Raw genomic sequence first — 27,797 nt, 5'->3', positions numbered from 1 at the left:
GAAATATCCAATAAATGTCGTTCCACTTCATGATTCTTCACAAAAAAATAAAGTTTTATATCTTTATGTTTGAAGCCTGAAATGTGGCAAAAGGTCGCAAAGTTCAAGGGGGCGGAATACTTTCGCAAGGCACTGTATATACAGTGCATTCGGAAAGTATTCAGACCCCTTCCTTTTTTCCACAATTTAGAAAATATTATAAAAAATTTGACCGAAATGGCAACCAAATCACAGATTTTTGTTGATATTTTGATCCCTCGATTGAGAGGATCACATTTCAGCATGCTTCTAATGATTTCAAAACATTGATATCTGTGGATTAAAATGATATATAACATGTACCAAAACAATCCTTGCATGTTAAGTAATATTTGCCTTAGTATCATGTCCCATACATCCCACTTAAAAAGGTAGAGTTTTTATGGATTGGCTTCTGTCCATAGATGCGGTAAAGGGGTCAGTGGCATGCAGGATTGGCGCACATTCAACAAATCTGATCTAACTGTTTTTCAGATCTTTCATGATTTATATAATGTAACAGGCCCACAATGTGTTTACTCTAAGTCTGATTCTGATATATTTGGCTGTTTCTGCTGCATAACATTTAGAAGCTGTCATTTTCAAGTGAAGCTAGCATACAGAAATCAGTGGTTGTAGTCAAAGTGCTAGGTTTTCTCCAGATGTGATGCTTGGCATTCAGGCCAAGGAGTTCAATCTTGGTTTCATCAGACCAGAGAATCTTGTTCCTCATGGTCTGAGAGTCTTTAGGTGCCTTTTGGTAAACTCCAAGTGAGGTGTCATGTACCTTTTACCGAGGAGTGGCTTCCGTCTGGCTACTCTACCATAAAGGCTTGATTGGTTGAGTGCTGCAGATATGATTGTCCAGATAGAAGGTTCTCAGAGATGATTGTCCAGATAGAAGGTTCTCCTATCTCCACAGAGGAACTCTGGAGCGCTGTCAGGGTGATCATCGGGTTCTTGGTCACCTCACTGACCAAGGCCCTTCTCCCCCGATTTCTCAATTTGGCCGGGTGGCTAGGTCTAGGGAGAGTCTTGATGGTTCCAAACTTCTTCTATTTAAGAATGATGGAGGCCACTGTGTTCTTGGGGACCTTCAATGCTGCAGAAATATTTTTGTACCCTTCCCCAGATCTGTGGCTCGACACAATCCTGTCTCGGAGCTCTACAGACAATTCCTTCGATCTCATTGCTTGGTTTTGCTCTGACATGCACTGTCAACCTTTGGACCTTAAATAAACAGGTTTGTACCTTTACAAATCATGTCCAATCAGTTGAATTTACCACAGGTGGACTCCAATCAAGTTGAAGAAACATCTCAAGAATGATCAATGGAAATCGATTTTGAGTCTCAAAACAAAGGGTCTGAATTCTTATGTAAATATGGAATTTCTGTTTTTTTTATTTGATCAATTTGAAAATATTTCTAAGAAACCTGTTTTTGCTTTGTCATTGTGGGGTATTGTGTGTAGATTGCTGAGGAAAATGTTTCATTTCATCCATTTTCGAATTAGTCTGTAACATAACCAAAATGTGTAAAAAGTCAAGGCGTCTGAATACTTTACGAAGGCACTGTATATGGCATACCTGGGTCATTTGATTGTGTTTACCACACCAACTTGGACATTTTAAGCCATCTTTGGGCTGTAGCAATTATTTATTGAGATATGATCATGTGAATCATGTCCAATTAGAACCAATGCAGCTGGTTGGCGGTCAATTTGGAAAACTGGTCTATTAGAATATAATAGGTTAAATCTGCAATGTAATTTATTTATTTAGACTTTTACTTACTTTGTTTGAAGGCTGAAAGGTCTCATCATAAAAGCATTTGGTTAAAATGGGTTACCTGTCTCTCTGCTGGACATAATTCATTCCTATGGGATTTCACTTAAAGTGACGTGTACAGGGAAGGTTTCCTCTCACATTTCTTAAAATTGACACAAAACAGAACATCATGTTATGTAACTTTTTAGAGTGTTTACATGTACACTATTGGAACTAGCATTGAAAACATTCACAAAAAACAATAATTTACATTTATATGGGATATTTGGCACATTTTATTGTGTTTTCCAGACCCCCTTGAAGATTTTAAGCCATCATTGGACTGTATGTACCAATTATTTATGGAGATGTAGCCATGTAAATCATGTTCAATCATGCAGCTGGTTGATGGCCATATTGGAAATGGCCTTCGGTGGGGTAACGGACAAAATCTGCAATGGCACTATAGCCAAAGAAAACATATTTATAATGCCCTAGTTGTGTGTGAAATTTCTTGGCTCTATCACAAATTCCCAAAAACGTTTGCGTAGCCTCTGGACTATGGTCAAAATGATCTCAATATGACCCCATGAACATCTTATTAGTACTTTATGATTAGTATGATTGTCTATATTATCTGTGGGGTTTATTTATTGGGTAGATAACGTTACAAAATCATTTTGATATTGTTTGATTTTTACCCGCTTTTCTTCTAACAGGAAATTGAATTCAAATGGCTTCCCTGGTTGACTGACAGCCTTCCCAGACTGCCTCCAATCTTTAAAATGCTCCTTAATGTATGTAATATTAGTGTACCAAGTTTGATAATTGTATCATAAAATGCACGATCTTGAGTATATTTTGTTTAAATCTGCTGGACTAATGAGGCCCTTGTAAAGGTCAAAGGCATCATGAAATTTACAGTGTACAATGATATTTTAGCCAACAACCTGGATGCCTCTTGGCCAAAACTTGATCTTCCAGCAAGACAATAGCTTGAAGCACACATCAAAAATCCTCAAAGAAATTGTTTATTAGAACATAATAAAAAAATCTCAGTCTCCAGACTTGGAACCCTGTAGTTTAAATTGAAGAGGCCGTCCACAAGTGCAGATGAAGGATATGAAGGATCTGTAAGGATTCTGTATTCTGATACCTCCCAATGTGTTGCTCCCAATATTTTAGAAAAGCCTCAGTGTTGTTATTTACGCAAGGTGAGTTATGTCAATCATTTTGACCCCTACCTTTTTTAGAGGATTTTTTTATTACTTAGTAAATCTGTTTCTCTGAGCAATTGCATTAATATAAAATAATACTATTTCCCAATGTTTTGGACTGTACAATATACAGTACATAGCCAGAAGTATGTGGACACCCGTCCAAATGAATGGATTTGGCTATTTCAGCCACACCAGTTACTGACAGGTGTATAAAATTTAGTACACAGCCATGCAATCTCCATAGAGAAACATTGGAAGTAGAATGGCCCATACTGAAGTGCTCAGTGACTTTCAAATTAGTACCGTCATAGGATGCCACCTTCCCAACAAGTCAGCTCATCAAATTTCTGTCCTGCTAGAGCTACCCCGGTCGACTGTAAGTGCTGTTATGGTGAAGTGGAAACATCTAGGAGTAACAACGGCTCAGCTGCAAAGTGGTAGGCCACACAAGTTTAAAGAACGTGACCGCCGAGTCCTGAAGCGCGTAGCACGTAAAGATCTGTCCTCGGTTGCATCACTCACTAGCGAGTTCCAAACTGCCTCTGGAAGCAACGTCAGCAGAATAACTGTTTGTTGGGAGCTTTGTGAAATGGGTTTCCGTGGCCGAGCAGCCGCACACAAGCCTAAGATCACATTGCGCAATGCCAAGCGGCGAATGGAGTGGTTTGAAGCTCGATGCCATTGGACTCACTGGAAACGCGTTCTCTGGAGTAATCACACTTCACCATCTGGCAGTCCGTTGGCCGAATCTGGGTGTTGCTACCTGCCCCAATGCATAGTGCAAACTGTAAAGTTTGGTGGAGGAGGAATAATGGTCTAGGGCTGTTTTTTATTGTTTATCCTTCCAACTTTGTGGCAACAGTTTGGGGAAGGCCCTTTCCTGTTTTAGCATGACAATGCCCCCAAGTGAGGTCCATGCAGAAATGGTTTGTTGAGATCGGTCTGGAAGAACTTGACTGGCCTAACCTCAACCCCATCGAACACTTTTGGGATGAATTGGAATGTCGACTGCGAGCCAGGCCTAATCGCCCAACATCTTTGCCCGTCCTCACTAATGCTCTTGTGGGTGAATGGAAGCAAGTCCCCGCAACAATGTTCCAACATCTATTGGAAATCCTTCCCAGAAGAGTGGAGGCTGTTATCGCAGCAAAGGGGGATCAACTCCATATTAATGCCCATGGTTTTTGAATGAGATGTTCGACAAGCAGGTGTCCACATACTTTTGCCCATGTAGTGTAGATTTTAATGATTTATTTTATGTAGTCTTTATTGTTCATCTTTATCAAGGGTGTCAATCATTTCAGACACCACTGTACATATAAATATTTCAAGAGATATTTTTTTTATAGAAATAAATATAGTAATAATAATTTGATAATCTAAAACAAATGTAAAATGAAACAAAATATAAACAAAAAGAAGATACACTGTGATCCAACATTATTAGCCCTTGATCATCATAAGCAACAACAAGTAAAACTGTATAAAATAATACATATACTGAGCTATATTGTTGTAATTTTATACTAATAAAATTGCTCAGAGTAAGATATTTTGTTTAACAAGAAATTAAAAACTATACAAAAAAGATTTTGTTCAAAACGATTGTCAGCACTGTTTTCAGTACTCCAGCACACTCCCCTTTCAAGGATAACAGCCTTTTTCAAAAATATTTAATGAGATATGTCGGTACAATGAGATCATGCAGTGTACTGTATACGGCTGCAGGTATAAGCGTAACCACATTGAATATGTATTATGACATACAATGTAGGTGTGCATGCAGATGTCAGGAGTGTATATGTGTATGTGTGTGTGTGTGTATTACATGTTTTTTAATGTATTATTTCATGTGTTTTTAGAGTGTATACATGAGGTGTGGACACAAAACCAAAACAAACACAACGAAATAAAACAAAAACACTAACAAACGAAAAGTCTGTCCCATCTCTCTGGTTGTGGCAAAGGGTAACACATTTAGCTGCCAGCTATCTCTCTCACACACACACCCTGGCTATCAGCAGGCACACAATCACACACATATAAACATGAACCATCCGCTTCTCCTTCTTGGCCTCTATAAGTACATTTATATATATTTCTGACAATGACAGGATATGAAATTATGACCCAAGGTATAATTACTTTACATCTTCAATATCGCTCGGCCTCTTTCCATCCTTAGTAAAAGCCTTTTTATTTCAAATCAAATGAACCTGTTGAAAATGATAAACAATGCAATGATGCTGAACTTCAACTTGATGAATATCCCTGCAATCTTCCCTGCTTTAATGGCTCCCAGCTTTAATCAGATGCGATTTTAAAACACCGAAGTGCAAAAACAATTAGGACCAGACCCCAATGAAAAAGAGAAAAACAACTGATACCCCTTGCCTTCTAGAAGCCCTTTAGCCTACGCTGTGCATTACAGATTGTAGCCTACCCTGTGCATTACAGATTGTAGCCTACCCTGTGATTTGCAGATTGTAGATTACCCTGTGCATTACAGATTGCAGCCTACCCTGTGCATTACAGATTGTAGCCTACCCTGTGTTTTAAAGATTGCAGCCTACCCTGTGTTTTACAGATTGTAGCCTACCCTGTGTATTACAGATTGCAGCCTACCCTGTGATTTACAGATTGTAGCCTACCCTGTGATTAACAGATTGTAGCATACCCTGTGTTTTACAGATTGTAGCCTACCCTGTGCATTACAGAATGTAGCCTACCCTGTGAATTACAGATTGTAGCCACCCTGTGCATTACAGATTGTAGCCTACCTTGTGCATTACAGATTGTAGCCTACCCTCTGCATTACAGATTGTAGCCTACCCTGTGTATTACATATTGTAGCCTACCCTGTGCATTACAGATTGTAGCTTACCCTGTGCATTACAGATTGTAGCCTACCCTGTGCATTACAGATTGTAGCCTACCCTGTGCATTACAGATTGTAGCCTACCCTGTGTATTACAGATTGTAGCCTACCCTGTGCATTATGGATTGTAGCTTACCCTGTGCATTACAGATTGTAGCCTACCCTGTGTATTACAGATTGTAGCCTACCTGCAGTATATGCATAAAACATCAGATAGGTCTATTTACTGAGTGCACTAGAATGAGTACATCTATTCGCATAGTTCCCCTTTTAATTTCCACTTGATACTCAGCTGCAGGCACTAATTTGTATTATTCAATATCATTACGATGCAGTTCTGACTATGGATTGACTTAACCTACATGAACATTCACATAACCTTTCAATAGACAACAGGCCCTTTCTGTCTGACGGTTTGTTAGTTGTCATAGCCTGTTGTAGCATGTTTTGTATAGCGGAAACCAAAGTACAGTGCATTCGGAAAGTATTCAGACACCTTCCCTCTTTCCACATTTCTAAAATTGATTACATGATTTTCCCCCTCATCAATCTACACACAATACCGCATAATTACAGAGCAAAAACAGGGTTTTAGAATTTTTTGAAAATATATTACAAAAAAAACAGAAATACCTTATTTACATAAGTATGCAGACCCTTTGCTATGGGACTTGAAAATGAGCTCAGGTGAATACTGTTTCCATTGATCATCCTTGAGATGTTTCTACAACATGATTCGAGTCCACCTGTGGTAAATTCAATTGATTGGAGATGATTTGAAAAGGCACACACCTTTTCGAAGGAATTGTGCGTAGAGCTCCGAGACAGGATTGTGTCGAGGCACAGATCTGCAGAAGGGTACGAAAATATTTATGTAGCATTGAAGATCCCCAAGAAGACAGTGGCTTCCATCATTCTTAAATGGAAGTTGTTTGGAACCACCAAGACTCTTCCTAGAGCTGGCCGACCAGAACAAACTGCCAAGCATCACATTTGGAGGAAACCTGACACCATCCCTATGGTGAAGCATAGCGGTGGCAGCATCATGCTGTGGTGATCGATTTCAGGGACTGGGAGAAAGATGAATGAGAGAAATACTTGATGAAAACCTGCTGCAGAGCGCTCAGGACCTCATACTAGGGTGAAGGTTCACCTTTCAACAGGACAACAACCCTTAGCACACAGCCAAGACAACGCAGAAGTGGCTTCGGGACAAGTCTCCGAATGTCCTTAAGTGGCCTAGCCAGAGCCCGAACTTAAACCTGGTCAAACATCTCTGGAGAGAAAAAGCTGTGCAGCAACGTTTCCAGTCCAACCTGACAGAGAGGATCTGTGGTAAAGAATGGGAGAAACTCCCCAAATACAGGTGTGCCAAGCTTTTAGCGTCACAGCCAAGAAGACTCGAGGCTGTAATCGTTGCCAAAGGGTCTCAATCCTTACAGTATGTAAATGTAATATTTCAATTTTTGTAATTGTTTTGGTGCACATTTATCTAAAAATCTGTTTTTGCTTTGTAATTCTGGAGTATTGCGTGCAGATTGATTGAGGCAAAAAACACTTAAATTAATTTGAGAATAATTGTTTTATTTCATCCATTTTCAATTAGGCTGTAACGTAACAAACTCTGAAAAAAGTCAAGGGCTCTGAATACTTTATGAATGCACTGTAGGTCTTACTCTAGTAAGATGCTGTTGGTGTCCTTATACCAATACAACCAACAGATGAACACTAATGCATTGGATTAACTTGACTTCCATGCATATAACAAACATCCACGTTTTTGGCTGTAGCATTTTTAACCAGCTGTAGCGTTGATGCAGTCTCCTTATAAATTAGACTGACGCTTGTTTATTATAAAAAGAGTGCTATATTCCCAAGGCCAGCAGGCCCAGACAGACCTCTGATTGACTTTCTCAGAGGACTACACACACACACAGACACACACATACACACACACACACACACACACACACACACACACACACACACACACACACACACACACACACACACACACACACACACACACACACACACAATCACACGCACACACACACGCGCACACACACACACACACACACACACACACACACACACACACACACACACACACACACACACACACACACACACACACACGCACACGCACACGCACATGCACACGCACACACACACACACACACACACACACACACACACACACACACACACACACACACACACACACACACACACACACACGCACACACACACACACACTGGAATCAATCAGAGGTAAATTGTGCAAACCTGATCCAACTATAGCTGTAATTACTACCATTATGGCAATGGAGTTGATGGAGTAAATGTGTTGATACACTGTGTGTGCTTTTGGGGTAGGAGGGAGGGGGGAAAGGGGGGTCCGGTGTGCATGCGTGCGATATTTAATTATATGTTTGTCACCCATGTACACCGCTAAATACAGTTGAAGTCGGAAGTTTACATACACTTAGGTTGGAGTCATTAAAACTTGTTTTTCAACCACTCCACAAATGTCTTGTTAACAAACCACAGTTTTGGCAAGTCGGTTAGGAAATCTACTTTGTACAGGAAACAAGTAATTTTTCCAACAATTGTTTACAGACAGATTATTTCACTTATAAATCACTGTATCACAATTCCAGTGGGTCAGAAGTTTATAAACACTGAGTTAACTGTGCCTTTAAACAGCTTGGAAAAATCCAGAAAATAATGTCATGGCTTTAGAAGCTTCTGATAGGCTAATTGACATAATTTGAGTCAATTGGAGGTGTACCTCTAGATGTATTTCAAGGCCTACCTTCAAAATCAGTGCCACTTTGCTTGACCTCCAAATTGTAGACTTCCACAACTCTGGTTCATCCTTGGGAGCAATTTCCAAACGCCTGAAGGTACCACGTTCATCTGTACAAACAATGTTACACAAGTATAAACACCATGGGACCACGCAGCCATCATACCGCTCAGGAAGAAGACGCATTCTGTCTCCTAGAGATGAACATACTTTGGTGCGAAAAGTGCAAATCAATCCCAGAACAACAAAGGACCTTGTGAAGATGCTGGAGGAAACAGGTACAAAAGTATCTATATCCACAGGAAAACTAGTCGTGTATCGACATAACCTTAAAAGGCCGCTCGGCAAGGAAGAAACCAGTGCCACAAAAAAGCCATAAAAAGCCAGACTACGGTTTGCAACTGCACATGGGGACAAAGATCATACTTTTTGGAGAAATGTCCTCTGGTCTGATGAAAACAAAAATATAACTGTTTGGCCATAACCACCATCGTTATGTTTGGAGGAAAAAGGGCATGCTTGCAAGCCGAAAAACACCATCCCAACCGTGACGCACGGGGGTGGCAGCATCATATTGTGGGGGTTCTTTGCTGCAGGAGGGACTGGTGTACTTCACAAAATAGATGGCATCACGAGGGAGTGAAATTATGTGGATATATTGAAGCAACATCTCAAGACATCAGCCAGGAAGTTAAAGCTTGGTCGCAAATGGATCTTCTAAATGGACAACGACCCCAAGCATACTTCCAAAGTGGTGGAAAAATGGCTTAATTAGAGTGGCCATCACAAAGCCCTGACCTCAATCCTATAGAAAATGTGTGGGCAGACCTGAAAAAATGTGTGTGAGCAAGGAGGCCTACAAACCTGACTCAGTTACACCAGCTCTGTCAGGAGGAATGGGCCAAAATTCACCCAACTTATTGTGGGAAGCTTGTGGAAGGCTACCCGAAACATTTGACCCAAGTTAAGCAATTTAGAGGCAATGCTACCAAATATTAACCGAGTGTATGTAAACTTCTGACCCACTGGGAATGTGATGAAAGAATTTAAAGCTGAAATAAATAATAATTTCTGCTATTATTCTGACATTTCACATTCTTAACTTCTTGGATATAGGGGGCGCTCTTTTAATTTTTGGATAAAAAAACGTTCCAGTTTTAAACAAGATATTTTGTCACGAAAAGATGCTCGACTATGCATATAATTGACAGCTTTGGAAAGAAAACACTCTGACGTTTCCAAAACTGCAAAGATATTGTCTGTGAGTGCAACAGAACTGATGCTACAGGCGAAACCAAGATGACATTTCAAACAGGAAGTGCCCCAGATTTTGAAGGTGCTGTGTTCCAACAGCAACACTTCAAAATCTTGTTTTTTATTATTTATTTTTGGCCTGTTCTTTTTGCCATTGATAAATGTTTTATTCAATGCATATCTACGGACTTTAGTAGCAAAGGCTTTTTTTATACCTAAAGGGGTCCTAAAATTCCACATCAAATAGCTAAATGAGCTGTAGTAAGACCATTTTAAAACAATTCTGAATTTCAGTTTAGCACCCCCCCCCCCCCCTAAAGAATTAAGTACATTTTCAGTCCCTGAAATTCGATTACATCAACCTTATGTGAAATATACTTACACTAAGAAACTCCAAGCAGATTTTTTTTAAACTGGCCTCGCAGGGAGCTATTTGAACCATAGCTCATTAGTCGGGATGTTTTGGAAAAACTTTGCCTCTAAGTGTTCATAAGGCAGTAAAATAACGAGATGAGCAGTGTCCCCCAAAGTTACAATGGATGGCCCTGAAGTCATTAAGTAATTGCTGAATCTAATAAATAAGCAAAGAAAGTAATTTTAATCACTCCATTTCATCCCTCTGGTTTCATGGATACAAGTTTACTGTGTGTGTGTGTGTGTGTGTGTGTGTGTGTGTGTGTGTGTGTGTGTGTGTGTGTGTGTGTGTGTGTGTGTGAAACAAAGTTCAATATACATACAGTGCCTTCTGAGAATATTCACACCCTCTGGCTTTGTCCACATTTTGTTGTGTTACAGCCTGAATTTCAAATGTATCAACACGAGTGTTTTGTCACTAGCTACTACTACACACAATAACACACACTACTACACACAATAACCCATAATGCCAAAGTGGAATTTTGTTTTTCAATTTTTTTACAAAATAAAAAAAAAATACAAAGTTAAAATGTCTTCAGTCAATAAGTATTCAACCCCATTGTTATGGCAAGCCTAAATAAGTTCACAAGTAAAAATATGCTTAACAAGTCACATAATAAATGGCATGGACTCAATCTGTGTGCAGTAATAGTGACTTAACATGATTTTTAAAAGACCTACTGTAGCTCTGCTGGATTTACTTTAATTGATAACTTTAACACATTCTGGAAACAGAAGATAATCTACAGGAATGATCCATCCAAATCATCTTGGCTCCTGGACCGTTGCGTTGAAACAATGACTGGTAAATGATCCAAGACCAGCTCAGTTAATCCCTACCATAGTAACAATGAGTCGTCATAATGCTGTATCAAATGTACATGATTTTAGGGGCATTGGCAAACACAATGTCAGTCATTTAAGTTATTTACCCCTAATTTCACAGAATACATCTGTTTATACTACTACAGCTCTTGTAAGCAGTTATCATGAGCCTATAAACCAGAGTTACACTGTTATCACTGAGGCAGTGTGCAATAGTAGGAAGACCACTTTATGCAGCTCACCCTGCACTATCAGCTCCAATGTAAATAACAAGAGTCAGTCTACCTCTGATAAGCTTCCCAGTAAAGCATTAAAAACAATCAAGCAACCCAGAAAAGTACTAAAAATATCCCATATTAACGTATGTAGCCTAAGAAAGCCACATTTTTACTAATGCTACAGATATTTGCTTTAAAGCAGTATCCAAATCCATAGGATGTAGTGATCACAATAAAATAGCCATATCTATGAACACCAAAGTTCCAAAGGCTGGGCCTAATATAGTGTATAAGAGGTCATACAAGATGTTTTGAAGTGATTGATATGTTGATGATGTAAAGAATATTTGCTGGTCTGTAGTGTGTAATGAGGAGCAACCAGACGCTGCACATGACGCATTTATGAAACTACTTATTCCAGTTACTAATAAGCACACACCCATTAAGAACATTACTGTAAAAACTGTTAAATCCCCTCATCAATCCATGATTGGGAATTAAAACATTGTATGGTTGAGAGGGATGAGGCAAAAAGTCTGGCAGCCCAACTGATTGGCAAACATACTGCAAATTAAGAAATCATATGACGAAACTAAATAAAAATAAAAATAAACTCCACTATTAAACAAAGATAAATTATATAAAGAATGATAGTAAAAAGATTTGGGGCAACTTAAAAGAAATTGTGGGAAAAAAGCCAACTCGGCTCCTTCATTTATTGAATCAGATGGCTCATTCATCACAAAGCCCACTGATATTGCAAACTACTTTAATGACTTTTTCATTGGCAAGATAAGCAAACGTAGGGATGACATGCCAGCATCAAATGCTGACACTACACATCCAAGTATATCGGACCAAATTACGAAAGACAAGAATTGTACTTTTGAATTCCATGAAGTCAGTGTGGAAGAGGTGAAAAAGTAAAAAATCTATCAACAATGCAAGCCACCAGTAATCTAGATGGAAAATTACTGAGGATAATAGCAGACGATATTGCCACTCCTATTATCCACATCTTCAATTTAAACATACTAGAGAGCGTATGACCTCAGGCCTGGAGGGAAGCTAAAGTCATTCCGCTACCCAAAAATAGTAAAGCCCCCTTTACTGGCTCAAATAGTTGACCAATCAGCCTTTTACCAAACCTTAGTAAACTTCTGGGAAAAAACTGTGTTTGACCAGATACAATGCTATTTTACAGTAAAGAAATTGACAAGATAATTTCCACATGCTTATAGGGAAGGACACTCAACAAGCACAGCACTTACACAAATTACTGATGATTGGCTGAGAGAACAATATAAATGATGATGATGATGAAATTATTGTGGGGACTGTCATGTTACATGCTGACCAGACCGGAAACGTCGCATGCGTGCGTGTTGCAAAATAAATGTAGAAATCCATGTTATTCAATTATTGCACCCACAATGCTCGCGCGCGCCAACGAGCGTCTGCGTTGCCAAGGGCTAAAATAGAAGTCCTTTCTATTTCTGATGCAGATCGTGCTGAAAGTCTTGCCTCTCCCATCTCCATATTGGTTTATAGAAGCAGGTACCCGTGATTGAAAGATGAAAGGTTTTGCTGGTTGCCATGGTAAAAGTGTAGATGCCAATCACCATATAAGTTCAAAGATGAAAAAGCCTGGAAGGAGGAGAGATGACTAGAAATTATTCGGTTGGCCGTTTTATGTGTGGATTAATTGTCAGAGTAGAAGACCTTGTGCATTTCAGGTAAAATAACAACTCAATGTTTATATTCCAGGACAAATTAGCTAGCAACAGCAAGCTAGCAAAATAGGACAAATTAGCTAGCAAGTGCAAGCTAACTAGCTAAATTGCCATACTTGTTTAATGCTTTCGACCTGTCCCCAAATTAATGTAATTGGTTCAGAGTTTGTTTTGATATTTTAACCTCGCGCTTGGTGTAGGGGGACAAAATACATTTATGCACGATAGCGCACGATGGCGATGGTGCACGATAGCGCAGCCGGTTTGGGTTCCGTGTTAGACTTCAGTGCAGGTTTTGACATTATTGATCATAGTCTGCTGCTGGAAAAACGTATGTGTTATGGCTTTACACCCCCTGCTAATGTGGATAAAGAGTTACTTGTCTAACAGAACACAGAGGGTGTTTGTTAATGGAAGCCTATCAAATATATTCCAGTTAGAATCAGGAATTCCTCAGGGTAGCTGTTTAGGCCCGTTGCTTTTTTCATTTTTTACTAATGACATGCCACTGACTTTGAGTAAAGCCAGAGTTTCTATGTATGTGGATGACAACACTACTCGTCAGCTACAACACTCAACAAAGAGCAGCAATTAGTTTCAGAGTCGATGGCAAGGAATAAGTTAGCCCTAAATATCTTCTCCTGTCCTATTCGGTGTCCTGTGTGAATCTAAGTGTGCGTTCTCTAATTCTCTCCTTCTCTCTTTCTTTCTCTATCTCGGAGGACCTGAGCCCTAGGACCATGCCCCAGGACTACCTGACATGATGACTCCTTGCTGTCCCCAGTCCACCTGGCCGTGCTGCTGCTCCAGTTTCAACTGTTCTGCCTTATTATTATTCGACCATGCTGGTCATTTATGAACATTTGAACATCTTGGCCATGTTCTGTTATAATCTCCACCCGGCACAGCCAGAAGAGCACTGGCTACCCCACATATGCTCTCTCTAATTATCTCTTTCTTTCTCTATCTCGGAGGACCTGAGCCCTAGGACCATGCCCCAGGACTACCTGACATGATGACTCCTTGCTGTCCCCAGTCCATCTGACCGTGCTGCTGCTCCAGTTTCAACTGTTCTGCCTTATTATTATACGACCATGCTAGTCATTTATGAACATTTGAACATCTTGGCCATGTTCTGTTATAATCTCCACCCGGCACAGCCAGAAGAGGACTGGCCACCCCACATAGCCTGGTTCCTCTCTAGGTTTCTTCCTAGGTTTTGGCCTTTCTAGGGAGTTTTTCCTAGCCACCGTGCTTCTACACCTGCATTGCTTGCTGTTTGGGGTTTTAGGCTGGGTTTCTGTACAGCACTTTGAGATATCAGCTGATGTACGAAGGGCTATATAAATAAATTTGATTTGATTTGATTTGATTAAAACTAAAAGCACTGTATTTGGAACAAAACACTCACTAAACCATAAATCTTGTAATAAATAATGTGGAAATTGAGCAAGTTGAGATGACTAAACTGCTTGGAGTAACACTAGACTGTAAACTGTCATGGTCAAAACATATATAGCGAAGTTCTGCATTCTTAACAACACTATCAACAAGGCAGGTCATACAGGCCCTAGTTTTGTCGCACCTTGTTCAGTCATGTGGTCAGGTGCCACAAAAAATGACTTTTTTGTTGCAATTGGATTAGAACAGGGCAGCACGGCTGACCCTTGGATGTACACAGAGAGCTAATATTAATAATATGCATGTCAATCTCTCCTGGCTGAAAGTGGAGGAAAGATTGACTTTATCACTACTTTTATTTATGAGAGGTATTGACATGTTGAATGCTGTCTGTCTAAACTACTGGCACACAGCTAGAACACCCACGCATACCCCACAAGGCATGCCACAAGAGGTCTCTTCACAGTCCACAAGCCCAGGCTATGGGAGGCACACAGTACTACATGGAGCCATGACTACATGGAACTCTATTCCACATCAAGTAACTGACGCAAACAGTAAAATTAGATTTAAAAAACAGAAAAAACACCTTCTGGACTATGAAGCAACACAAACATTGGCACAGACACATGCATACACCCCCCCTCACACACACACACACACACACACATATACACACGCACTATACATACACATGGATTTCGTAATATAGATATGTGGTAGTGGTGGAGTAGGGGCCTGAGGGCACATAGTGTGTGGTGAAATCTGTGAATGTACTGTAATGTTTTAAAATTGTATAAATTGCCTTAATTTTGCTGGACCCCAGGAATAGTGGCTGCTGCTATGGGGATCCATAATAAATACAAATACAAATACAAACCACTCAGGGATTTTACCATAAGAGGCCAATGGTGACTTTAAAACAGTTACAGAGTTTAATGGATGTGATAGGAGAACATTGAAATTGGATCAACAACATTTTAGTTACTCCACAATACTAACATAATTGACAGAGGGAAAAAAGAAACCTATAAAGAAAAAAATATATGGCAAAACATGCATCCTGTTTTCAACAAGGCACTGAATTAATACTGCAAAAAATGTGGCACAGCAATTCATTTCTTCTCCTGAATAGAAAGTGTTATATTTGGGGCAAATCCAATACAACACATTACTGAATTACCACTCTCTATAATTTTCAAGCATAGTCGTGGCTGCACCATGTTCTGAGTATGCTTGTAATTGTTAAGGACTGGGGAGTTTCAGGATAAAAAATAAATGGAATGGAGCTAAGCACAGGCAAAATCCTAGAGGAAAACCTGGTTCAGTCTGCTTTCCACCAGACACTGGGAGATGAATTCACCTTTCAGCGGGACAATAAACACAAGGCCAAATCTACACCAGAGATGTTTACCAAGAAGACATTGTGGCTGTGTTACCGTTTTGACTGACATGCAAATGCTAGTTTAGCAATAATCAACAACCAATTTGACATTGCTTGAAGAGAATTTTGAAAAGAATAATGAGGAAATGTTGCACAATCCAGTTGTGGAAAGCTCTCAGAGACTTACCCAGAAATACTCACAACTGTAATCTCTGCCAATGGTGCTTCTAGAAAGTATTGACTCCGGGGTGTAAATGCTTATGTAAATGAGATATTTCTGTATTTCATTTTCAATAAATTTGCTGCAATTTCTAAAAACATGTTTTTACTTTGTCATTATGGAGTATTGTGTGTAGATGGCTGATTAAAACCTAAATGTAATGCATTCTTGAATTCAATCTATAACACACCAAAATATGGAGTAATTCAAGGGGTATGAATATTTTCTGAAGGCACCGTATACAGTATGTATATATACTGCATACAGGGAATGTACAGGGAATGTGTCAACTGAAAGCATCTAGTGTACTTCTAAAATGATTGTCTTAGTGTGATTTATGCCTACACCATATAACAAATATTTCCAATGCAATCCATAACATATTGTTATTTAGACAGTCATGTTATGTGTTTTGTGGCCTCCACAAGATAACAAATCTTACCATTGCAATCAATATCATATTGTTATTAAGACAGAGAAGTTATACATAACAAAGATTGTCCTCATACAGAAATGTAATCAAATGTCCGATCAAATCAAATTATATTTGTCACATGCGCCGGGGTGAATAGTTATGCACGCTCAAGATTTCATTCTTATTTATGGTTTGTTTCACAATAAAAAAACATGTTTCATCTTCAAAGTGGTAGGCATTTTGGGTAAATTTAATCATAAAAACCCCCCAAAAATCCATTTGAATTCCAATTTGTAAAGCAACAAAACAGAAAAAATGCCAAGGGGGGTGAATACTTTCGCAAGCCACTGTACACCCACAGAGTTGCGAAGAGGGCACTTCCCCCTTGGAAGTCTGAAAAGATTTGGCATGGGCCCTCGGATCCTCAAAAGGTTCTACAGCTGCACCATTGACAGCATCTTGATTGGCTCCATCAGTGCTTGGTATGGCAATGACAATGCACCCAACATCAAGGAGCTACAGAGGGTGAGTACGGCCCAGTACATCACTGGGGCTGAGCTCCCTGCCATCTAGGACCTCTATTCCAGGCAGTGTCAGAAGAAGGCCCCAAAAATTGTCAAGGACACCAGCCACCCAAGCCATAGACTGTTCTCTCTGCTACCACACAGCAAGTGATACCAGTTCACAAAGTCTGGAACCAACAGGACACTGGACAGCTTCTACCCCCATGCCAATAAGACTGCTGGCTGCTGAAAATCTAATCAAATGGCTACCTGGACTACCTGCATTGATCCTTTTTGAACTAACTCTCTTGCACTGACTCTATGCACACACACTGGACTCTACCCACACACTCACATGTACAGTACCAGTCAAAGGTTTGGACACACCTACTCATTCAAAGGGTTTTCTTTATTAAAAAAAAAACTATTTTCTACATTGTAGAATAATGGTGAAGACATCAACTATGAAATATCACATATGGAATCACGTAGTAACCAATAAAGTGTTAAACAAATCAACATCTATTTTATATTTGAGATTCTTCAAATTAGCCACCCTTTGCCTTGACGACAACTTTTTACACACTCCTCAACCAGCTTCAACCAGCCTCAACCAGCCATTACATTAGAAACTCTCTCATTACATTGATTAAAAACTCCCTTAAAGACACCACCTTCTGTCTGAAGACAGTTTGGGAGAGCCACAGACACAAAGAGCTGCATGAGCCAAACAGAGAGGAAACTGTGACCTGGATAAAACCATGGGGATCGAAGTCCTCATATATTGCCAGACTGACAAGAAACATCACACTCATTGTCCATAAACAGCAGGGCAAATACAGAACAGCCTGGACTAAACCTGTAACAGTCACCCTCATCTGGCTCTGTAGCTGTGGCTGGGAGAAAGGGCCACTGCTCTCCTCCATCTTCTTCATGTGTCTTCGCAGGTGCTGCTCCAAGACAGATTCATAGTCCTAAAGTAGAGGATTAAGAAAACATTGGTGCCTAATTCTGCAGTGATGTTGAAGTAGGATGATGAATTGATGATGAGTGTAGCCAGCTGACTGCCAAGAAGCACAATTCTTGTCCAAAATGAGACCAATGTATAACACATTCTTGATGTGTCTCTTCAGCCAGACTGTCCTTTGTTGGGCCGATGTTGATGTAGTAGACGGTCACTGAAGATAGATTCACCACACTGGTGAAGTTATAGATCTGATGAAGGATCTCATCCAGTTCAGTCATTGAAGGGATGATAACCTCACAAACAAAGAGCATTATTGTGATTTGGTGGATAAAAACAAACAAAAAACACCATAGAAATCAGGAGGATGTTCAGAGACTGAAGTTTCGCCGCCTGCCCAGTCTGGAGACATAGCAGACAAAGGTAAAGACCATGTTCAGCACTTCAGAACAGCTGTTTTCTTGAGATGTCTCTTCAACAACTCAATCAGTGAATGAATGACAGATCTGTCAGTTTATCATCTCAACAGCCCAACCCTCGTCTAGATAAGATTGGATTTGATTTAACTTATTTTACATCTGCAGTGTCAACAGACATCTTTTTGTAGGCAGCTCATGGCCTTGTTGTTCTTTGTCAAACTCACTGTATCAACCCTCCATTGAGCATGTAAAGTGGGGAGTGTTTGTATCTATTTGCCTGGAAGATCACAAGGTTAGATGAGGATTTGGGGAATTTGAAGCAGATGATCCTATGATCTTGCAATTGCCATTGATTTTACAATCAATATTTCATTGTAAATTACTACATTTGGGAAAGTTTTGGATTGACTTGCAAATCCTCCCCACTGGGAATTGACCCTACCAGGTTTTCACATTTTGTCTGCAGTTTTTTTTTTACTTTTGAAGTGGGTTATACACTTCACTCATCTTTCTATTTACAGCAAAATGCTCCCATCTCAGCATAATCCATCATTTATGTAAGGGATATACACTGATGTTCTGTACATTACCTTGGAAATAATGGATGAGCATGAAGATGAGTGCGGTTGAATTTATCCAAGGTAAAGTACATAACGGAGAGGTTTATACTGCTTATACCACCGTTGCCAAACAAAACAATACTAAAGCACACATTTAGCCATAGAAACTACATGCTTTATTTATTTTATTATAGTTTGTCTATTATAGAATATGAAAACATTCAATCTACCTGCAGTGAAGCCGCAGAACATTTACATTACATTCAGTCATCTAACAGATTCCCACCCAGAGTGACCGACAGGAGTAGCCAGTGTCTAGCACCCCGCCCAAGGGCACATTGACAGATTTCCCATCAAGTCAAAACGGGGACCTGAACCAGTGACCTATTGTCCACCGGCCCAAGGTCCCAACTGCCAGGTCACCAACCATCCAAGATCCCCCAACAGTTCCCCGAGAGCTGCCCCCCCCCACAGGCTACCTTCCCCCAATGCACCAACAACCAAAAACAAAAATGCATATGTGTGCGTTTGAATGCGTTTGTGTGTATATGCATGTGCACATGCGAACAAGCACCTGCGCTGCATCAGCCTCAGGCAAACAGGTATTGGATGTAACAGGCATTGGATTGTTCATTCTTTTTATTCGGTTGCCATGCTGTTTGGCAACATTCTTATTCCTTGCTTGCTAGCTAGCCAACTAAGACTAACACAGTCATGTCAACCTCTGCAGCCAGAATAACAGCAAAAGGGGGGTCAATGCAAATCGTTCGTTTTTTGGGGCGGGGTTAAGAATCTACTAGTCTTATGGCTTGGGGGTAGAAGCTGTTCAGGGTCATGTTGGTTCCAGACTTGCATCGGTATCGCTTGCCATGTGGTAGCAGAGAGAACAGTCTGACTTGGGTGGCTGGAGTCTCAGAAAATGTTTAGCACCTTCGTCTGAAACCCCTTGCTATAGAGGTCCTGTATGGCAGGCAGCTTGGCCCCAGTGATGTACTGGGCCATATGCACTACCCTCTGTAGCGTCTTGCTACAGAGGGTAGTGCAGTCGGAGGCCGAGCAGTTGCCATACCAGGCGGTGATGCAACCAGTCAAGATGCTCTCAATGGTGCAGCTGTAGAACTGTTTGAGAATCTGAGGGCCCATACCAAATCTTTTCAACCATCAGATACGTCATCAGAGCGCGCAACAGAACACTGTACTGTCTACACTCAGTTTGTTTATATTAAAACATTTTCATTAAATTGATTTGATTCCGAACTAAACTTTGTTGCTAAGGATTCCACGACGTGGTTAGCCTTTACGGCTGGGACGGCAAGTTTGTGTTCCTTTTTTTTGCATGGACTCCATGAGTGCTAGCTGGCTGTACTACAGACACCCGTCGTCGTCGTGGGAAAGACTCATTATCTTTCATAAAACAACTGGTTGCAGTAAAGAGCCATTCTGGATACTAAGGAGATCCTGAGGGAAATCGACGAGTACCAACAGCTTTACGCTATGGAGGAACAACATACTCCATCATGGAAAGGTCCGACCACCTCACAAAATAACTTTAGCCTGACAAAAAAAAGAAAAACAGATGATTCTACAGACATGGACGATTTACTTACCATTGAGGTAGAGGCTAGTGCTCTGGGTGGAATCCATGCAACACTGGAAAAGTTGTTTGAGGAGGTAGCAGGGCTGAGGGGGAGTTTGGAGTTCAGACAGAGTGAAATTCTCACGCTCCAAAGAGAAAACAAGGCACTCACAGCCAAGGTAAAAATCCACGATTCCAACATGGATTGCCTACTCAGGGAAAATAGGGTGAAGGAGTCGCTACCAGACATACAAAGTCATAGCATGCAGGAAAATCTATTTTTTTCTGGGATTCCTGAAGAAGCATCCAATAATCCAGATGGCGCGATCAGAGAATTCATGCAATCCGCATTGAAACTTCCCATAGAGACTGTAAACAAAGTGACTTTCCACCGAGTACACAGACTTGGAGCTCGGAGCCACAAGACCAAGGGTCCCCGACTGATCATTGCAAAATTTGAACACTACCAACAAAAGGAGCTGACCAAAAGCAGGGGAAGGGAGCTTAAAGGGACCGAATTCGGTCTCAATGAACAATTTCCAAGGGAGATAAATGAACGTCGTAACAGACTGTATCCGGTACAAAGACAACAAAGGGAGAAGGGTAAGCGTGCCTTTATCATTGTGGACAAACTCTTTATAGATGGATAGCTATTCCGAGACAGCTCCATAACACCGTGGCTGTACTAAATTATTTTCAGGTTATGAATAAAAAGAAGGTATGGGAACTGTAAAAATATTTGAACATTATGAAGTGGATATGAACACACACGTACTCAATTACATGCTTTCTTACACATACGGACATATACATCCACACACACACCTGATCTCGCTCTCTTCTCTCACTCTCTCGTTCCCTCTTTTCTCTTATCTTCTCTTCTCTCCCTCTCTCTCTATTGTCGAGAACTGTTTTATAATTTAACCTGTTTGGGATAGGGGGCATCATTTTCACGTTTGGATGAAAAGCGTGCCCAGAGTAAACTGCCTGCTACTGGACTCAGTCCCAGTTGCTAATATATGCATATTATTAGTAGATTTGGATAGAGAACACTCTGAAGTTTCTAAAACTGTTTGAATGATGTCTGTGAGTATAACAGAACTCATATGGCAGGCGAAAACCTGAGAAATATCCAACCAGAAAGTGGGAAATCTGAGGTTTGTAGTTTTGCAACTCTTGGCCTATCGAATACACAGTGTCTATGTGGTCAAATTGCAATTCCTAAGGCTTCCACTAGATGTCAACAGTCTTTAGAACCTTGTTTGATGCTTCTACTGTGAAGGAGAGGGGAATGCACGTCCACGTGACGCGCGTTCACGTGATAGTTAGCTTGAGTTCCATTGCATTTCTGAAGACAAAGGAATTCTCTGGTTGGAACATTATTGAAGATTTATGTTAAACACATCCTAAAGATTGTTTCTATACTTCTTTGACATGTTTCTACGGACTGTAACGGAACTTTTTGACTTTTCGTCTGCTAGTGATCATGAGAACACTCTGAAGTTTCTAAAACTGTTTGAATGATGTCTGTGAGTATAACAGAACTCATATGGCAGGCGAAAACCTGAGAAATATCCAACCAGAAAGTGGGAAATCTGAGGTTTGTAGTTTTGCAACTCTTGGCCTATCGAATACACAGTGTCTATGTGGTCAAATTGCAATTCCTAAGGCTTCCACTAGATGTCAACAGTCTTTAGAACCTTGTTTGATGCTTCTACTGTGAAGGAGAGGGGAATGCACGTCCACGTGACGCGCGTTCACGTGATAGTTAGCTTGAGTTCCATTGCATTTCTGAAGACAAAGGAATTCTCTGGTTGGAACATTATTGAAGATTTATGTTAAACACATCCTAAAGATTGTTTCTATACTTCTTTGACATGTTTCTACGGACTGTAACGGAACTTTTTGACTTTTCGTCTGCTAGTGATCATGAATTTGGATCACTGGGCTGAACGCACTAACATAAGGTAGGTATTTGGACATAAAGATGAACTTTATCGAACAAATCAAACATTTGTTGTGGAACTGGGATTCCTGGGAGTGCATTCTGATGAAGATCATCAAAGGTAAATGAATATGTATAATGCTATTTCTGTTTGGCTTGATTTGTTGTCTGAGCGCCATACTCAGATTATTGCATGGTTTGCTTTTTCCGTAAAGTGTATTTGAAATCTGACACAGCGTTTGCATTAATGTGATTATTGTTTGTCTATCTTTTTTATGTATTTGTCTACACGTTTATATATGTTTACAACAAGCAAGGGGAAGATATCAGAATAGGGGCATTGGGGAATAATAACATATTGTACGGAATACATTTGTACTGTAGTGAAGCCATCTCTAGAATAATGCAAGGTCTCTTTCATGATTATGTGAAACATCAATTGCTATGGAAATGCTGGGATGTGTTTATCAATTATGTTAAAGGTAATTATTATGCAACTATCATGGTGATATGATATGGATTACAATTATCATCATGAATATTAAGGCTATACGCACTACATGTTACACACATAGACACTCAACCATGAAAATTGGCAGAGTTATTATTTATTTGGACATCACACATTATAGTCTTACTCTTATGCAGACATCGTGCACACTCTCACTATGTCACATCCAATATCATACACATCAACCACATCAACCAATTTGCTACACACATAATATCTTCTCTCAATTTTCTAACATCTGTGGCATTGGTTCACAGGCAAACAGGCAAGGGAATAAAACAAATATTGCTAGAACCTATTTCTTGAATTCTAAATATCAGACTTGAAATATTTGAAAGCTTTGACCTTCATAATACCTCTGATGGCAGTAACTTTCCAAGCACAAATTATGGTCAATTTAGACTGAGAATAGTATCTAGTTATGGTAAGGGGTGAAATAAGCACAGCCAGTTATAATTGTAACGGTTTAGCAAATAAAAAAAAGAAGAAGATCAGCCTTTACATGGCTAAAAGAAAAGGAATTTAACATATACTGTTTACAGGAAACTCACTCTACATCCTTGGATGAAGTTGCATGGAAAAAGGAATGGGGCGGTGAAATAATTTTCTGTCATGGACAAAGGAACTCAAAGGATGTGATGATATTAATTAACACAAATTTCGATCTGAATTGTCAAATAGGCGGGAATGATTCGCAAGGAAGGTGGATCCTTCTGAATATGAAAGTGGACGAAAAAGAGCTTATTAATCTATATGGTCCAAATCAGGATGATCCACACTTCTTTGAAAACATTTATACCAATTTATTGAACTTACAGGCAACAAATGATCTAATCATTATGGTAGGAGACTATAACACAGTGTTAACTACCTCAACCTTGAAGGTAATCACTCTACAAACTATCATCACCATGCCCTTAAGGAAATATTATAGACACATTAGTGGATATTTGGAGACTAAAAAACCCCGACCTAGTGAGATATACGTACACGGAGGAGACTTAATCAAGCTAGTCGTCTTGACTACTTTCTTGTCTCTTTCTCTCTTGCATCAAAAGTTTAAAAAGTTTTAATAGGAGACAGAATGCGATCGGATCATCATCTATTTGGCATTCACATAGATTTTCCACGTGGACGGGGATATTGTAAATTTAATCAAAGTTTACTGGAGGACAACTTATTTTTAACTAATACAAAATAATTCATAACTGAATTTTTCCAGTATAATATAGGTTCAGCAAATCCCCTTATTGTTCGGGATACCTTTAAAACGTACCTTCAGGGGTCATTCAATTCAATATTCATCAATAATAACAAAGCAGTTTCTGGCTAAAGGGACTAACAAGGGAAATCCATGAACTAATAGTACAGGTAGATAGCAATAAAAGTGATACTACAGAGATACAAAATAAGTTAGAGGAAAAACAAAAAGATCTTGAGGAACTTATTCAAGAACGATCTAATGTAATCTATTACAAAAATATAGCAAACTGGATGGAATAGGGAGAAAAATGCACAAAATACTTACTGAATATCCAATACAGGAACGCTAACGAACTGAATTTGCAGAAACTCGTTACTGAAGACGGTGATTCTATCTATGATTCTCCGAATGATATTTTAAAAGCTAATTATTTTAGGCAGATGTTCTAATTATTTTAGGCAGATGTTCTCTTTTCCATCTCATCCTTTCCCACTGAATGAAGATTATGGTAAGGAATTATTTCCAAATAATATAAAAAATGGAAAATTAACAAATGTACAGAAAGATCAGTGCGAAGGCTAGATCAGTGAGGCTATTAAATCCTTTCAGTCTGGAAAACCCCCAGGGCTTAATGGCATACCGGTAGAGGTATATCAAGTATTTTTTGATATACTAAAAGCTCCTTTGTTAGATTGTTTTAACTTATTTCCCCTCTGTTTCCCCTCTCTCCACTGGGATACTCTGCCTCTACAGTGGGGCAAAAAAGTATTTAGTCAACCACCAATTGTGCAAGTTCTCCCACTTAAAAAGATGAGAGAGGCCTGTAATTTTCATCATAGGTACACTTCAACTATGACAGACAAAATTAGAATAAAAAATCCGGAAAATCACATTGTAGAATTTATTATGAATTTATTTTCAAATTATGGTGGAAAATAAGTATTTGGTCACCTACAAACAAGCAAGATTTCTGGCTCTCACAGACCTGTAACTTATTTTTTAAGAGGCTCATCTGTCCTCCATTCGTTACCTGTATTAATGGCACCTGTTTGAACTTGTTATCAGTATAAAAGACACCTGTCCACAACCTCAAACAGTCACACTCCAAACTCCACTACGGCCAAGACCAAAGAGCTGTCAAAGGACACCAGAAACAGAATTGTAGACCTGTACCAGCCTGGGAAGACTGAATCTGCAATAGGTAAGCAGCTTGGTTTGAAGAAATCAACTGTGGGAAAAATTATTAGGAAATGGAAGACACACAAGATCACTGATAATCTCCCTCGATCTGGGGCTCCACGCAAGATCTCACAAAATGATCACAAGAACGGTGAGCAAAAATCCCAGAACCAAACGGGGGGACCTAGTGAATGACCTGCAGAGAGCTGGGACCAAAGTAACAAAGCCTACCATCAGTAACACACTACGTCGCCAGGGACTCAAATCCTGCAGTGCCAGACGTGTCCCCCTGCTTAAGCCAGTACATGTCCAGGCCCTTCTGAAGTTTGATAGAGAGCATTTGGATGATCCAGAAGAAGATTGGGAGAATGTCATATGGTCAGATGAAACCAAAATATAACTTTTTGGTAAAAACTCAACTTGTCGTGTTTGGAGGACAAAGATTGCTGAGTTGCATCCAAAGAACACCATACCTACTGTGAAGCATGGGGGTGGAAACATCATGCTTTTGGGCTGTTTTTCTGCAAAGGGACCAGGACGACTGATCCGTGTAAAGGAAAGAATGAATGGGCCCATGTATCGTGAGATTTTGAGTGAAAACCTCCTTCCATCAGCAAGGGCATTGAAGATGAAACGTGGCTGGGTCTTTCAGCATGACAATGATCCCAAACACACTGCCCGGGCAATGAAGGAGTGGCTTCGTAAGAAGCATTTCAAGATCCTGGAGTGGCCTAGCCAGTCTCCAGATCTCAACCCCATATAAAATCTTTGGAGGAAGTTGAAAGTCCGTGTTGCCCAGCAACAGCCCCAAAACATCACTGCTCTAGAGGAGATCTGCACGGAGGAATGGGCCAAAATACCAGCAACAGTGTGTGAAAAGCTTGTGAAGACTTACAGAAAACGTTTGACCTCTGTCATTGCCAACAAAGGGTATATAACAAAGTATTGAGATGAACTTTTGTTATTGACCAAATACTTATTTTCCACCATAATTTGCAAATAAATTCATAAAAAATCCTACAATGTGATTTTCTGGATTTTTTTTCTCATTTTGTCTGTCATAGTTGAAGTGTACCTATGATGAAAATTACAGGCCTCTCTCATCTTTTTAAGTGGGAGAACTTGCACAATTGGTGGCTGACTAAATACTTTTTTGCCCCACTATAACCCTATTACAGGGGCTGAGTCACAGGCTTACTGGTGCTCTTCCATGCTATCCCTAGGAGGGGGATGTGATCTTCCTGTCCGGGTTGGCGCCCCCCCTTGGGTTGTGCCGTGGTGGAGATCTTTGTGGGCTATACTCAGCCTTGTCTCAGGATGGTAAGTTGGTGGTTGAAGATATCCCTCTAGTGGTGTGGGGGCTGTGCTTTGGCAAAGTGGGTGGGGTTATATCCTGCCTGCTTGGCCCTGTCCGGGGGTATCATCGGATGGGGCCACAGTGTCTCCCGACCCCTCCTGTCTCAGCCTCCAGTATTTATGCTGCAGTAGCTCATAAGTCTGGAGCTTATAGTCTGGAGTATTTCTCCTGTCTTATCCAGTTTCCTGTGTGAATTTAAGTATGCTCTCTCTAATTATCTCTTTTTCTCTCTTTTTCTCTTTTTCTTTCTTTCTCTCATTCTCTCTTTCTTTCTTTCTTTCTTTCTTTCTTTCTTTCTTTCTTTCTTTCTTTCTTTCTTTCTTTCTTTCTCTCTCTCTCTCGGAGGACCTGAGCCCTAGGACCATGCCTCAGGACTACCTGGCCTGATGACTCCTTGCTGTCCCCAGTCCACCTGGCCGTGCTGCTTCTCCAGTTTCAACTGTTCTGCCTGCCGCTATGGAACCCTGAACTGTTCACCTGTGCTACCTGTCCCAGACCTTCTGTTTTCAACTCTCTAGAAACAGCAGGAGCAGTAGAGATACTCTGAAAGATTGGCTATGAAAAGCCAACTGACATTTACTCCTGAGGTGCTGACCCGTTGCACACTCAACAACCACTGTGATTTTTATTATTTGACCCTGCTGGTCATCTATGAACATTTGAACATCTTGGCCATGTTCTGTTATAATCTCCACCCGGCACAGCCAGAAGAGGATTGGCCACCCCTCATAGCCTGGTTCCTCTCTACGTTTCTTCCAAGCTTCTGGCCTTTCTAGGGAGTTTTTCCAAGCCACCGTGCTTCTACACCTACATTGCTTGCTGTTTGGGGTTTTAGGCTGGGTTTCTGTACAGCACTTTGTGACATCAGCTGATGTAAGAAGGGCTTTATAAATAAATTTGATTGATTGATTGATATAGAAATGGTAGTCTGTCAGGTACTCAGCAGGAATGTCTGATTTCTCTATTTTTAAAACAAGACCCAGATGGCAAATATAAAGACCCAGTCTATCTAAAAAA

Source organism: Oncorhynchus kisutch, linkage group LG2, assembly GCF_002021735.2.
Source record: "Oncorhynchus kisutch isolate 150728-3 linkage group LG2, Okis_V2, whole genome shotgun sequence".
NCBI lineage: Eukaryota > Metazoa > Chordata > Actinopteri > Salmoniformes > Salmonidae > Oncorhynchus > Oncorhynchus kisutch.
The sequence above is the reverse complement of the archived record's forward strand: the minus strand, read 5'-3'. Positions refer to the sequence as shown.